Source organism: Oncorhynchus mykiss, chromosome 5 (assembly GCF_057628025.1).
Source record: "Oncorhynchus mykiss isolate SJ-2025 chromosome 5, ASM5762802v1, whole genome shotgun sequence".
Taxonomy (NCBI): Eukaryota; Metazoa; Chordata; class Actinopteri; order Salmoniformes; family Salmonidae; genus Oncorhynchus; species Oncorhynchus mykiss.
In genome coordinates, this window is record NC_143026.1 from 65940913 (window position 1) to 65957500 (window position 16588).

General features: G+C 42.3%; 1 non-coding gene across 1 annotated transcript; it reads right to left on the minus strand.

Moving 5' to 3' along the window:
- Positions 1 to 15895: 15895 nt before the first annotated feature.
- Positions 15896 to 15967, minus strand: trnaq-uug (transfer RNA glutamine (anticodon UUG)). Its single transcript has one exon. It is a non-coding gene; the product is annotated as a tRNA-Gln (tRNA).
- Between the last annotated feature and the right edge of the window lie 621 nt (positions 15968 to 16588).

Below are 16588 nucleotides of genomic sequence, written 5' to 3' on the forward strand. Positions count from 1 at the left end.
ATTCCAATGAACTCATTCGGTCATTAGGTCATCAAATAGTTAGATACCACGCTGGTTTCACTCTTGCGACACATATTTCACAAGTATGGGATAGGTGGTGGGGCTTGTGAGTTGTCACATTGTTTCTGAGTGATTTAGATCGTGATGAGGATGGTATAATATCAGCGTGCGATCTTGTCTGGGCATACTCCAGCTAGCTTGAGTAATCATGATTCCCAGCCGTTCTCTCGATTATTTCAATCCCTCTGCACTGACATATGAGGTGGCATGTCTCACTCAGAAATTACGTTTTGGTTTAATTCACAAATGCACATAGTAACTTGTTTTCATCCATTGATAAAGGATTGGTATCTGCTTTAATGAGTATTGTTTGGAGAGAGAAAAGCCTGACCATAGAGTTAAAATCCCTATGAGCCTGACATCCCTCCTTGTTGACAGTGGAATTCCCATGAGTAAGGGATTTCCAGTAGTTCTGCTACTACCATGGTTTTACTGTCTGATTTCCTGTTCTTGTGTGAGGAGGGTCTGTTTAGGGATTCTTCCGTGTCCTCTTCGCTGTTTGTGTGCACTTGGCCATGAGTATTTTCACTAGCCATTGTATCCTGTGTACATTAATGAGATGAATGGGGACGTAACAATCATGAATGGCTGTTGGGTTTCTGTTGTTAGCTTTGTTTGTGATGGAGTACAGCTTTGGAGATGCTAACTATTCACAGGACACCTTAGGACGCTTCAACTGACATTTCCGGAGCATTTTGACATAGCAGTAGCAATATGAGGTTTCCATTTGATTTGTGCCTGAGAGCCCACAGCTTTGCATAGGATGCTATCTATGCATGGTGTGAATATAGCTCAACTGGGCATATCCATGATTTACGTGGTTCTAACTTCGAGACATCCTGTCGCGTGGCTGATGCATAGCCCCAGCTCTGTCCTGCTTTACAAGTTCAGTACAAAACCCCCTTGACTTATCCCTGGCTTTTCAGCAAGACTAATTAAAAACAAGTGCCAGGGATTGGGAGAGGTCGAGCAAGACTCCCCTACCCCCTCATAGAGAAGGTCCGTAGAATGGGACGTCTCAACCAAAATGAACACACACATTTATATTGACATGAACATCAGACCCCAGGGACATTTTTGCAAGTCTTGTTGGCAGCTCAAATGAACACCACTGTCACCCCTCATTTAAAACAATATTAGTCACTTATTTTGAAAGTCCTACTCATGTATATACAGTAACTTGTTTTGTGTTTCCAAGCACTGAGTGAGAGGTTACCGACCTGTAGCTGAAGTGCTACGATATTTTAACCCCTTATTTCAGCATTGTAATAAGAACATTCACAGATCTTATTTCAGCATTGTAATAAGAACATTCACAGATCTGACTGGAGGTAACCACTTGACAGATATGACTGTGCTAACCTTGCAGGTGTGCACGTATTATAAAAATATCAATATGAATCCAAAATACAGCCACCATAATCATCATACATGACTAATAACACAGCAATTCACACAATTCCTTAAAACCCATCTGAGCTCCAAAGGCAAAAATGGTCCAGGAGTTGAGATTCTGTGAATGGCTCAGGGCAGGGTGAAAAATGGTCCAGGAGTTAAGATTCTGTGAATGGCTCAGGGCAGGGTGAAAAATGGTCCAGGAGTTGAGATTCTGTGAATGGCTCCGGGAATGGTGAAAAATGGTCCAGGGGTTGAGATTCTGTGAATGGCTCAGGGCATGGTGAAAAACGGTCCAGGAGTTGAGATTCTGTGAATGGCTCCGGGCAGGGGTGAAAAATGGTCCAGGAGTTGAGATTCTGTGAATGGCTCAGGGCAGGGGTGAAAAACGGTCCAGGAGTTGAGATTCTGTGGATGGCTCCGGGCATGGTGAAAAATGGTCCAGGAGTTGAGATTCTGTGAATGGCTCAGGGCAGGGGTGAAAAACGGTCCAGGAGTTGAGATTCTGTGAATGGCTCAGGGCATGGTGAAAAACGGTCCAGGAGTTGAGATTCTGTGAATGGCTCAGGGCATGGTGAAAAACGGTCCAGGAGTTGAGATATCCTGTAATGGCTCCGGGCAGGGTGAAAAATGGCTCCTCAAATGAGCAATCAGAACAGGGGTTCTCAAACTTTTTTGGCCCACGACCCCATTTTGATATCTTAAAATACTCGTAACCCCAACAATGTGAAAGAAATGATGTAATTAACAACCAATGTTTACTTTTTTATTTGGGGCTATGGCAGTGAATTGTAAAACATTCTAACAGTATTTCTGATTGTCTTCTCAACTCACCATCACATACTTTTAATATGGGGATTTGACAGTCAATTGTGAATGTCTGACATAATGTATCTTATCTCACCACCACTAATGAGATGGGTGTGCTTAATGCATGTCACGTTGGAGGTTCTCAAAGTCAGGGGTTGCGGTTGACAGTGCACATCTCATCTCTGCTGACATATCCAACCTGGATTTATACTTGGTTTTAATGCAGACGAGAGCACTGAATCTGGAGATACCTCTGCTGCAGAGGATAAGTACGTTAGAGTTACCAGCCTCAGAAATGGGCAATTAACTGCACCTCAGATTGCAGCCCAAATAAATGCTTCACAGAGTTCAAGTAACAGACACATCTCAACATCGAATGTTCAGAGGAGACTGCGTGAATCAGGCCTTCATGGTCGAACTTCTGCAAAGAAACCACTACTAAAGGACACCAATTATAAGAAGAGACTTGCTTGGGTCAAGAAACACGAGCAATGGACATTAGACCCGTGGAAATCTGTCATTTTGTCTGATGAGTCCAAATTTGAGATTTTTTGTTTCAACCGCTGTGTATTTTTATGAGACGCAGAGTAGGTGAATGACCTTTGTGTGTGTGGTTCCTACCATGAAGCATGGAGGAGGAGATGTGATGGTGTGGGGGTGCATGGCTAGTGACACTGTCTGTGATTTATTTAGAATTCAAGGCACACTTAACCAGCATGACTACCACAGCATTCTGCAGTGATACGCCATCCCATCTGGTTTGCGCTTAGTGGGACTATCATTAGTTTTTCAACAGGACAATGACCCAAAACACAAGTCCAGGCTGTGTAAGGGCTATATAACCCTTACTATATAACCAAGAAGGAGAGTGATGGAGTGCTGCATCAGATGATCTCGCTCCACAATCACCTGATCACCCAATTGAGATGGTTTGGGATGAGTTGGACCGTAAAGAAAAAGCAGCCAACAAGTGCTCAGCATATGCGAGAACTCCTTCAAGACTGTTGGAAAAGCATTCCAGGTGAGTACCTCAAGCTGGTTGAGAGAATGCCAAGAGTGTGCAAAGTCATCAAGTTAAGGGGTGGCTACTTTGAAGAATCTAAAATCTAAACTATGTTTTTATTTGTTTAACACTTTTTTGGTAAAACATGATTCCAAATGTGTTCTTTCATAGTCTTGATGTCTTCCCTATTATTCTACAATGTAAAGACAAAAAATAGACAAAAAGACAAAAAATAAAGACAAACCCTTGAATAAGTAGGTGTGTCCAAACTTTTGACTGGTACTGTATATACTGTATATCATTTTTTTCAGGATTTAGTCAATTCTCCCGCAACCCCATTTTCATATGAACCCTAGCTTGGGAACCACTGGGTTAGAGAAACCTCAGCTGTGGAAGTAATGAAGAAATCTGAGAGAGAGAATCGGCTCTAGCTGCAGTGTTTGGGACTGTGGCTGCACCTTGCAGAACACCTAATTCTGGTCAGACTCACACACACTGTGACGACCATGTGGTCCCAAGCTGGAATGCATGGGCAAACACTGGAGCATTTTAAAGTGCAGCTTCATATTGTCTCTTTTCGCCTTGGTCTACGTTGTTATTTTGCGGCTTCATTGGGCTGTGTCTCTGTTTATGTCCATCCATGCAGTTCATGATTCCAGTACTTGAGACGAGAAAAAATGTTTTTTGAAAAAGTCATTGAGTGCTTCTCACACTGTCAACAGACACTCAGTAACTACTAGCTGCTGTCAGTCTGAAACAGGACTGTATTGATCAAATGGCCCAGGTCAAAGGGTATCTTGGTAGGACCATTAGGCCAGTGCCCTTCCAAACATTTCACAGACAGTAGTCTGACTTACTGACAGCAGTTATAGTACTCGGACTACTTACTGATTTTGCTTTCTTCCCTCACTTCTGATACACATGAAATAATAGAAAGTCATTACAGCAGATTTGCTATTATTTTACTGAAAGAGATACATTAACACTGCAAAGAGTGTAATTAACACTCAGTGGTGTCTGATTGTCTAATTTTCACTTTGTGTAGAGTAAAACACTCAGAACTACGCCCATCACTGGTTGTTCCAGTTTAGATGGTTTAGGTAGTCTCTTTTATTAATCTTATTACCCCTGGCAGTCATTCTGAATGCAGGTTGACGGTGAATAAAAATGGCAATTGTTGGATATCCGCACTCTGGCTGGATTCAGATAGGAATTAAACATCACTTTACAAGCCAGCGTGATGTGACATTCAGGCCTGATGTGGCCTGCAAAACAGGCATTTCAGGCCACTGTATTAGGGTAACAATAAAACATTTCAGTGTTTACCCTGATCATAGTCAATTTAACCCTGATCAGAGTACATGTATTTACTATTAGGCTATGAGTCAGAATACATTTGCAATGACACTGGTATGAGTAAACATTATTCTAAACCAGGGGTCTTCAACCTTTTTTTGCGCAAGGACCCTCTCCCAGGCAAACCTGCAACCCAGGGACTCCATCATACATTAACAAATGTCTTATTATGAGGTGAATGATAATGGCAAGGAGACGTAATCAATATTTTGAAATTAATAGATTTGGTAGATAGTTTTTCATCATTTTGACCTTCCCACATAATTGGAAGCGGTGTAAACTTTAAAATGGCCTATTTGCTAGAAAGGTAACTCCAAACACATTTTCACTGAGAACAAATTTTATCTGTGGCAGAGTTACATTTTCTTCAATTAAAGGTTAATTTACTTTGTAGTGTAGATGCCAGTGTCAGTTTGCCTGAACACTGTCACTTTTCAATGTTGGCCTACCGAATAGCACAGCGGCATCATCAAGTCCAGCTGTGGCCGGGAGTCCCATAGGGCGATGCACATTGGCCCAGCGCCGTCTGGGGTGGAGGAGAGATAGCCAGCAAGGTTTCCTTGTCTCATCGTGCTCTAGCGACTCCTTGTGGCGGGTCGGGCACCTGCAAGCTGGCTGAGGTCGACAGACGAGCCATCGCTTCCTCCGGCGCAAAAAACGGGAAACATTCTTTTCACATCGCTACAAGGTGATTTTCATAGCTGGTTCCCACATGAAAAAATACTATTTTATACTATGGTACAAATACTGTAGTATTCACTGTAGTGTTTCTGCGGAAAGACTACAGTGAATACTGTAGTATGTACTGTAGTACTTACAGTTAACTATAAAATAAATAATTTAGTTAAAGAAAACGGCAATATATACTATAGTAGATAACTAATATAAAATGAGATAACTAATATAAAATATACTGTGTCCGTCAAATGTATGTAGGTTCAGAACTTTTGTGAAACAGCACAGTTGAAAAATATATGACAAATAGAAATCAAACTGGATGGTCTTCAGAGATAGATGGGAGGGGTTGAGGGTAGCTGAAGGATGGGACTAAAAACATCAAAAGATAACTATTGTAAAATAGACTGTGTCTAAAAATGTATATATTTACAAGTGTTGTTGTCTGTTAGTTTACTCCAATTTGGGAAGGGGTGGTAGGGTAAGGGGAAATAATAAAGGAAAATATATATGTTTTATAGGTCCAGTCACACACATTTCCTAGGTGGCAAAGGTACGGATTGTCGTAATGAGCGGACCAAGGAGCAGCGTGAGTATAGTTCCTCATATTTTTAATCTCTGTGACACAAACAAAACAATAAAGAAACACCGAAATGTGAAGTCATGATGTGCACACAGGCAACTAAACACAAACAATATCCCACAAAACACAGATGGAGAAATGGCTACCTAAATATGATCCCCAATCAGAGGCAACGATAAACAGCTGCCTCTAATTGGGAACCATATTAGCACCAACATAGAAATAGACATACTAGAACACCCCCTAGTCACGCCCTGACCTACTACACCATAGAGAACCAAGGGCTCTCTATGGTCAGGGCGTGACACTGATTGATTTTGTCTTTATTGGCCCCTCCCACCACCTCGTGACCCATGCGACCCCAAACTGTTCACATTCCTCTTGTTGGTGGAAAGAACATTTAGCCGTTTTTAAGCAAAATTCCTAAAATTTTACACATTTTGCCATGCGGTGGCGAGAACATTTTGCAGTTTTAAAGCTAATTTCCTCAAATTCTACACATTTTGACATGTCTTATGTGTGTTTATATGATACCTGACAGAGTCAACAAAATCAATGTGGGCCCCTGGGGGTCGAGGCCCCCATGGGCACATAATCCGGCCATGATAGCTACAAGATTTAGATAGCTGTTTAGGCTAATTCACATACCTGTAATATACTATAGTATTTACCTTAGCGTTTTTGCAGACATTACTGTAGTATTTACTATAGTGTTTTTGTTTTATTATCTTTGACATAGAAGTGGAGGCTTCTCCTTCAGGAAACCATCTGGAGAAAAAGTAAAGAGCACATTTTCCGTAACCTATAGATAAGACTGGGTCTGCACATATAGTTCAGCACTTCTGCTCTTTCCTATAACCTGTAGGGAACACAATATATAGTCTATACTTGGCATGTAGAGTTTCTCACATATGGGTGGCACAAATTGCGATATGGGGAGGGGAATGGGCAGATTAAATACAGTAGTATTTACTATGGTTAAAAAAATGTTTTTGCGGACTGCAGTGTTTACTACAGTGGTTTTTGTGTGGATAATACTGTAGTATTTACGATAGCACTCTACAGTATACTACAACATTCTATAGTAAGTACTACACATTATCGAGGGATACTACAGTGTGCGGTATAGTATTCTACAGTATGCTACAGTTTACTATAGAATTATATAGCAAGAACTGTAGTATTTTTTCATGTGTGTAAGGAGAGCATTTTAGCTAACCCTTACCCTAAACCTTTTTCTAACCTTAACCTCAGTCTCCTAACCTGCTTTGTTAATTATCCTAACCTGCCTCATAAGTTCTCCTAACTTGCTACGAAAAAGTAACTTCGGTTTTGAAGTGGTGTGAGAAGAGTTAAGCAAAGTGTGATAAGAAGCAGCACAGCTTGACAGGGCATGTTTTGGAGGACGCGTGTTCCGATCTTCGACTCTCCCATTAACACGACTCAGGATACGACCCTAGGTTGGTAAACGGCCTAGGTTGCTAAACGAGGTCAGAGTCTGATAGGTACAGGATGGCAGGCAGGCTCGGGGTCAGGACAGGCCTAGGTTGGTAAACGAGGTCAGAGTCTGATAGGTACAGGATGGCAGGCAGGCTCGGGGTCAGGACAGGCCTAGGTTGGTAAACGAGGTCAGAGTCTGATAGGTACAGGATGGCAGGCAGGCTCGGGGTCAGGACAGGCCTAGGTTGGTAAACGAGGTCAGAGTCTGATAGGTACAGGATGGCAGGCAGGCTCGGGGTCAGGACAGGCCTAGGTTGGTAAACGAGGTCAGAGTCTGATAGGTACAGGATGGCAGGCAGGCTCGGGGTCAGGACAGGCCTAGGTTGGTAAACGAGGTCAGAGTCTGATAGGTACAGGATGGCAGGCAGGCTCGGGGTTAGGGCAGGCAGCATAGGTTGGAAGCACTAGTAAGGGACAAGAGAGAACAGGAGTATGGGGGGAAAAACGTTGGATAAGACGAACTGGCAACAGACAAACAGAAAACACAAGTATAAACGCACAGGAGATAATGGGGAAAATGGGCGACATCTGGAGGAGACAAGCACAAGACAGGTGAAACAGATCAGGGTGTGACACCCATGCCCATTGGGAGTTGCTGTGATGAGACAAGGTCATAACTATGGCTTGGATACCAAGGAATTGGGAGAAAAAGTGATCAAATTGGGGAAAATAAATACATACAATTAATGTACCACCAACTGTAGACGTGGTTAAATCCTTTCTTCTCTCAAGCTGGATCCAATAGAGGCATTTAGCTTGTCTCCACATTCTACCAATTAAAATGTCTCCACAAAATGAGCTGCCACTGCTTGAATCACTGTTGTTTTCCACCTACTATTATAGGCAACTCTCTGTCTCACTGCTGGCTCTCAATAAGACATCACCCTCATGATGCCTTGTCCCCATAGCAGCCTTTCACTGTTATGTTATGTTCTGTGTTCATCGGTAATGGATGGCAATACTTAAAATCCTCTTGAAATTGTATTCTAATCCAATAAAATTGTATTACCCTTACAAAAAAAGATCAGTCAGAGTGCAGTATTACTGCAGTAGACTGTAGTAAAAACTGTAGTTAGTGTGTAGTATAAGTCCAGTATGCTGCAAATACTGCATCAAAAATAACCCTGGTCTTTACTGCAGTAATTTTGCAGTGTAAGTCCAGTTACAGTACAGTATAACTACAGTTCAACTGCAGTATACTGCAGTTATTCTGCAAATTACTGAGTCCAGAATATCACAATCGCCTGCAGTTACTGCACTTTTACTGCAGTTTCAAAACTGCAATATTTTCTTAAAGGTGTTCTCTCCAACCATTTAGGTCCATCATCCAATTACTGAACTTTAACAACTTGTATAAAATCAAAAGTCCACGGTATGACTTGTTTCTAAATCATATATCACATCATAGTCAATCCCAGTGGGTTGTGGTGCAGTATATCACATTGCCCTGAATGTAACAGGAAATGCCCCTGCACAGAATCCCAAACCACACAACGCAGTAGCCAAAAGCATGGTTGATTTTACTGGCTACTTCCATTCATATTTGGCTAATTCCATGTAGAAAAGGCCTGGATCACATCTACTGGGTTTCTATTGGGCTGGTGCAGTGGGCCTGTTCCAGTTCAAGTCAGAGTGAGTGAGGGACCACATGAGGAACCAGGAGGCCTGGATTTACTGCACTCTGCACAGCCACCTGGGCTCCCCTGGAAAATACAAGGTCCCTTCCTGTGACAGAAATCTGGAGGGGAGAGAGGAAAACAAGCAACAACAAAAAAGGAAAATCTGAGTGTGTTGGCTGCAGAGTGGCGGGCAGTTCAGTTCCCATGCACTGGCACCCCAGGGGAAAAGAAGAACTGCTTGGAGAGAGGATGAGAGGCACATAGAGGGAGCCAATACAATTTGGGTAAAAAACACAAAGGAAAATGGAAGTTAAAGTGGTAGAAATGGAAGAATAGAAAAAGATAGAGGATGGATTAGTGGAAGAGTAGAGTAACCTAATACAGTTATTGTTTTTCCTCATTAAAGTGATGATGAATGGAGCCAGAGAGAGGATAGTACTCATGGGTTTCCATGTGGCTGTCCTTAGGCAGACATTGTGGCTAGTGTTACGGAGAGACCGGGAAGACAATAACAGTAGTATATATCAATAACAGTAGTATATATTCAACATGAGACACTACAAACTCACCAAGAAGAGATATCTGAGAGAACAAAGTAGTTTGCAGTTTAAATTAAGCATGACCAGTTCCCAGGATAGAGAAGATGTGTTTCCTAAAATATTGTACACATCTAGGCCCGCTGAGTGTGGACAAAATGCTTGATACACAATACTCTCTCAATAGAGAGACAAATACTGTACTTCTTAGATAAAGAAACATTTGAAAACGGTGGCATTTGGGTGAAAATGACCTTCATCAGTCAGAGAAAGATACTGTACTTAAGAGTTTAGTTCAACATCATAACACTGACTTTCTCATCACCCGATCTAACCTCATCCATTCCCCAGCCGAGCAGATCATCTCTGGTTACCCATGATTATTTTAATTTGTCTGTTTTTGTTATCAATCATTCTGCATATTAAGGATGTGAAATATTGCTGACTAAAGAGATTCACTAGGACTAATATTTGGGCCCCTTTGGGTCCACAGAACTGTGTTTGTCCAGTCAGAAGAGACACCCCTGACCTACAAGATCTTCATGGGTCCAGAGAGGGATTAGATATCAATATGAGGGACAGGAAGACTCAGCTCATTTATTCGTGTCTGTGTGGATTTATTGGTTTTTAGTAGACAACAGAAAACAGTGAGTGAAAAGACATTACCATATTTCTACATAGTTGTTCTTTATTGTCCAGCTCTTGTGCCAGGTTGGATTCACACTGAATGGATACGCTGTGGAAGAGACAACTGGGTGAGAACTACTAGGTAGCAGCCAGCAGAACCCCCTAATTGGGCTCAGGATGTCTGAATGGCACAACTGCAAGGAAAATGTAACAAATTAAACAAATATATGTGAATACATTAGATCACTCTCTAATTAATAATGTTTATATGCAAGAAGGGATATAATCATAGTTTTCTCCCAACAAACCTCCCTGTGTGGCAATGACTACATGGAAAATATCAAATAAAATGTTATTCGTCACATGCTTTGTAAACAACAGGTGTAGACTAACAGTGAAATGCTTACTTACGGCCCTTCCCAGCAAAGCGGATAGAAAGAAAATAGAAAAATAATAGAAAAGTAAAACACGTAATAATAAATAACAATAAGTAAAGATAAATTGGCTATATTCACGTGGGACCAGTATCGAGTCCATGTGCATGAGTACGAGGTAATTGAGGTCTTACACACATCGGCTACAGAGAGCGTGATAATACAGTCGTCTATAACAGCTGGTGCTCTTACACATGGTTCAGTGTTGTTTGCCTCTAAGTGAGCATAGAAGGCATTTAGCTCATCTGGTAGGCTCGCATCACTGGGAAACAGCTGGGTTTCCTTTAGAAAAAATGGTGCCGATAGATAGGGCAGCCGTGCTTCTAGCCTCTAGGTAACTTTGCAGTATTTCATTTTTTTTATATGTTATTTCTTACATTATTAGCCCAGAAAAATGTTTGTGTTGTTACATACAGTAGAGAATAACTTTTGGATGTCAGAGCAGTGGTAACTCACCAGGATTACCAGCATTATGACCAGGAATACAACTTTCCCAAATCAGATCCTTCGTTCGTATCCCTCAGGGCAATTGAACTGATTCCAGAGGCTGATCCAAAACATATTCGTGTGGACTTCTAGTCTGAATCAGGAGGCACACACACCACCCACCACTTCCGAGTATATTACTCGCTAATGTTCAGTCTCTGGATAATAAAGTTGATGCGCTCAAGGTGAGGATTTCCTTCCAGAGAGACATCAGGGATTTTAACATACTCTGAAACATTGCTCTCTCGGGATATACTGTCTGAGTCCATACAGCCAGTAGGGTTCTCAGTTCATCGCGCAGACAGGAATAAATATCTAGCCGGGATGAAGAAGGATGGGGGTGTATGTTTCATTATTAACTACTCATGTTGTGATTGTGTTAACATACAGGAACTCAAGTTCTTTTGTCACCCGACCTAGAATACCTCACAATCAAATGCCGACTGTATTACCTTCCAAGATAATTTTCTTTAGTTATAGTCACAGCCGTGTATATTCCCCCTCAAGCCAATACCACGATGGCCCTCAAAGAACTTCACTGGACTTTATGCAAACTGGAAACCACATATCCTGAGGCCGCATTTATTGTAGCTGGGGATTTTAACAAAGACAAAATGCTACCGAAGTTCTATCAACCTATTGACTGTAGTACTCGTGCTGCTAAAACACTCAACCACTGCTACTCCAACTTCCGGGATGCCTACAAGGCCCTCCCCCGCCCTCCCTTTGGCAAATCTGATCACGACTCCATTTTACTCCTCAATTCCCTATAGGCAGAAACTCAAACAGGAAGTACCCATGCTAAGGACTATTCAAGGCTGGTCTGACCAATCGGAATCCACATTTATAACATTGACGTATATGCTGATTTGGTGAGTGAGTTTATAAGGAAGTGTATAGGAGATGTTGTAACCACTTTGACTATCAAAACGTACCCTAACCGAAAACCGTGAATAGATGGCGGCATTCCCGTAAAACTGAAAGCGCGAACCACCGCAATTAACCATGGAAAGGCGACTACCGAATACAAACAGTGTTGTTATTCCCTCCGTAAGGCAATCAAACAGGAAATACGTCAGTATAGATTCAACGGCTCAGACACAAGACGTATGTGCCAGGGTCTACAGACAATCACGGAATACAAAGGGAAAACCAGCCACGTTGCAGACACCAACGTCTTGCTTCCGGACAAGCTAAACACCTTCTTCGCCTGCTTTGAGGATAACACAGTGCCACCGACGCGGCCCGCTACCAAGGACTGTGGGCTTTCAATCTCAGTGGCTGCCGTGAGTAAGACATTTAAGCGTGTTAACCATCGCAAGCCTAATGGCCCAGACAGCATCCCGAGCCGCATCCTCACAGCATGCGCAGACCAGCTGGCAGGAGTGTTTACGGACATGTTCAATCTCTCCCTATCTCAGTCTGTTGTCCCTACATGCTTCAAGATGTCCACCATTGTTCCTGTACCCAAGAAAGCAAAGGTAACTGAACTGAATTACTATCACTTCTGTCATAATGAAGTGCTTTGAGAGACTAGTCAAGGATCATATGTGGGGCCCAAGTGTTGACACCTTAGACCCACTTCAATTTGCTTACCACCCCAATTGATCCACAGAAGATGCAATTGCCATCACACTGCACACTGCACACTGCCCTATCCCATCTGGACAAGAAGAATACCTATGTAAGAACGCTGTTCATTGAATATATCTCAGCATTCAACGCCATAGTATCCTCCAAGCTCATCATTAAGCTCGAGGCAATGGGTCTCAACCCCGCCTTGTGAAACTGGGTCCTGGACTTCCTGACGGGCCGCCCCCAGGTGATGAAGGTAGGAAACAACACCTCTACTTCGCTGATCCTCAACACTGGGGCCCCACAAAGGTGCATGCTCAGCCCCCTCCTGTACTCCCTGTTCACCCATGACTGCGTGGCCACGCACGTCTCCAACTCAATCATCAAGTTTGCAGATGACACAACAGTAGAAGGCCTGATTACCAACAATGACGAGACAGCCTACAGGGAGGAGGTGAGGGCCCTGGGAGTGTGGTGTCAGCAAAACAACCTCTCACTCAACGTCAACAAAACAAAAGAGCTGATCATGGACTTCAGGAAACAGCAGAGGGCGCACCCCCTATCCAATTATCCACATCGACAGGACCGCAGTGGAGAAGGTGGAAAGCTTCATGTTCCTCTGCATACACATCATTGACAAATTGAAATGGTCCACCCACACAGTGTGGTGAAGAAGGTGCAACAGCGCCTCTTCAACCTCAGGAGGCTGAAGAAATTTGTCTTGGCACCTAAAACCCTTCCAAACTTTTACAGATGCACAAATGAGAGCACCCTGTCGGGCTGTATCACCGCTTGGTACGGCAACTGCACCGCCCGCAACCACAGGGCTCTCCAGAGGGTGGTGCGGTCACATCACAGGGGCAAACTACCTGCCCTCCAGGACACCTACAGCACCCGATGTCACAGGAAGGCCAAAAAGATCATCAAGGAGAACAACCACCCGAGCCAGTGCCTGTTCACCCCACTATCATCCAGAAGGCGAGGTCAGTATAGGTGCATCAAAGCTGGGACCGAAATAATGAAAACAGCTTCTATCTCAAGGCCATCAGACTGTTAAATAGCCATCACTAGCACAATAGAGCCTGCTGCCCTATATACATAGACTGGAAATCACTGGCCCCTTTAACAATGGAACACTAGTCACTTTAATAATTTTTACATATTTTGCATTACTCATCTCATATGTATATATTGTATTCTATTCTATACAACTGTTTCTTAGTCTATGCCGCTTTGACATTGCCCGTCCAAATATTTATATATTCTTATTTCCATTCCTTTACTTTAGATTTGTGTGTATTGTGTATATTGTTGTGAAATTGTTAGATATTACTTGTTAGATGTTACTGCACTACTGAAGCTAGAAATACAAGCATTTCGCTACACCCCCTATAACATCTGCTTAATACATGTATGTGACCAATAAAATTTGAATTGATCTATGATGGTTTGCAAGCCCTGCCACATCCGATGAGCGTCAAAGCCGTATTGTGATTTTTAGAAGTGTCCAGGTCAGTGTCCCGCTCCTTGAAAGCGGTAGCTCTAGCGTTTAGCTCAGTGTGGATGTTGCCTATAAATCCATGACTTCTGGTTGGGATATGTACATCCGATCACTGTCTGGACGAGGTCATCGATGCACTTAATAATGAAGCCGGTGACTGATGTGGTAAAGTCCTCGATGACATCGGATGAATCCCGAAACATATTCCAGTCTAAGCTAGCAAAACAGTCCTGTAGGTTAGCATCCGCTTCATCGGACCACTGTTACTTCCTGTGTTAGTTTTTGCTTGTAAGCAGAAGTCAGGAGGATAGAGTTGTGGTCCGATTTGCCAAATGGAGGTATGAGGGAGAGCTTTGTATGCATCTCTGTGTGTGGAGTAAAGGTGATCTAGAGTTTTTTCACCTCTTTTGCACCGGTAACATGCTGGTAGAAATGAGGTAAAATGGATTTCAGGTTTCCTGCATTAAAACCCCTAGGGGCGCTGCCTCTGGTTGAGATTTTTTTTGTTCACTTATGGCCTTATACAGCTTTTTGAGTGTGGTCTTAGTACAGGCATCGGTTTGGGATGGTAAATAGACAGTTACGAAAAATATAGATGAAATCTCTCTTGACTAATAATATGGTCTACAGCTTATCATGAGGTATTCTAACTCAGGCAGGCAGAACCTCGAGACTTCCTTAATATTAGAGATTGCGCACCAGCTGTTGTTAACAAAGAGACACACACCACCCCCCTTGAGCTTACCGGACGCTGCCATTTTGCCCTGCCGATGCATAGCAAAACCAGCTAGTTGTATATTATCCATGTCCTTGTTCAGCCAAGTTTCTGAGAAACATAGGATACTACAGTTCTTCAGGTCCTGTTGATAGGATAGTCTCGAATGGAGCTTGTCCAGTTCGTTCTCCAGTGATTGTATATTCGCAAATAGAACAGAGGGTGGAAGCGGTTTATTTCCTCACCGCCGTAGTTTCATCAGGGTGCCTGCACGTCGGCCTCTCTATTGCCGTCTCTTTCTCTTCCGAGGGTCGGTGATTAGGCCTCCGACTTGTTGAGATAGAAATCTTCATCCAAATTGAGTTTAGTAATCACTGTTCTGATGTCCAGAGGCTATTTTCAGTTATAGGAAACGATGGCAAAAACAATATGTACAAAAAAAAGTTACGATCAGTGCAAAAAAAATGAAAATAACAGAATTGGTCAGGATCCCGTAAAACGGACACTATATATTCCAGCGCCATTCTAAGGTTAGGATGAGGGTTAGGGTTGACCCAGGATGGGGAAATGAAGCTAAAGGAAGGGTTACTGGTGTGAGCACATTATTTATTTATCTCTCTCATTCATTCTCTCACATGCACTGCTGTGTGTATGATGACCTTGAACAAAGCCCTGTGCCAAATGAAGACTATCCTCTATCAGCTGTAATATACTGCCTCCTTGTGGGAAACATTTATAACTGCAGTATTAATCACATTATAATGAATGGGTATTCTGCTTTTTGCATGGACTTGAAAACTCGTGCTGTACTTAATTTGCTTTTATACTTTGGTTCTAAACATCCCAAATAATACTTTACACAAATAATACTTTACAGATGTAAAACAAGCAATCGAATAATTCAGTGTTTTGTATAGTGTTCCATACACCAAACTGATGTCTACTAACTGGACAGTATTATAAACAACGGTTTAGCCTACTAGTAATATTTCACTTCAAGTTTCTATTTTCCATAAAATAAGGTTCTACCGAGATTTGAACTCGGATCGCTGGATTCAAAGTCCAGAGTGCTAACCATTACACCATAGAACCTTGCTGCGCATGTCAATCGAAATAAAGAGATATAAACAGACAGTTGATTAAATGTGTACATGAAATAGATGTAAAATTCTATTTCGGATGATTATATTTGCTTATCCCATAGTCAGACCCAGTCAACCAATATTTACCCGTGTCTAGTAGCTGACAAATCATTTGAATGCAATTGCAATGCCACAAATGAACGGGAGGCGGCAACCTGTGCTCATCATCAAAGACAGACTTCCTTTCAAAGAAAGCCCATGTGGTGTCCAAAGTGAAAACAGAATGATTTGGGAGCTTTGACAAATGGTAATGCCATGAAATGTTGTATCTTAAAATGTGTTTTAATCTGCTTGTTACTGTAGCTAATAGACCAAATATTAAATGTAGCCTATGTGCATAGATAAAGAGATACTGTATGTCAATGGCCATTTCAATTGGTTTGACAAATATAAGCCTAAATCCATAATTGATGGGAATGGCCATGAACAGGTTTTTCTAGGTGTATGAAAGGAACAGGTCCCACTCTAAGCCTACTACCGTGTGTAATAAATGACAGAGCAGGGTGAAGCTGATGTTATTTGCAAGTCAATGTTATCCTCCTCCTGCAGAGTGTGTTAGAATGCAATATGA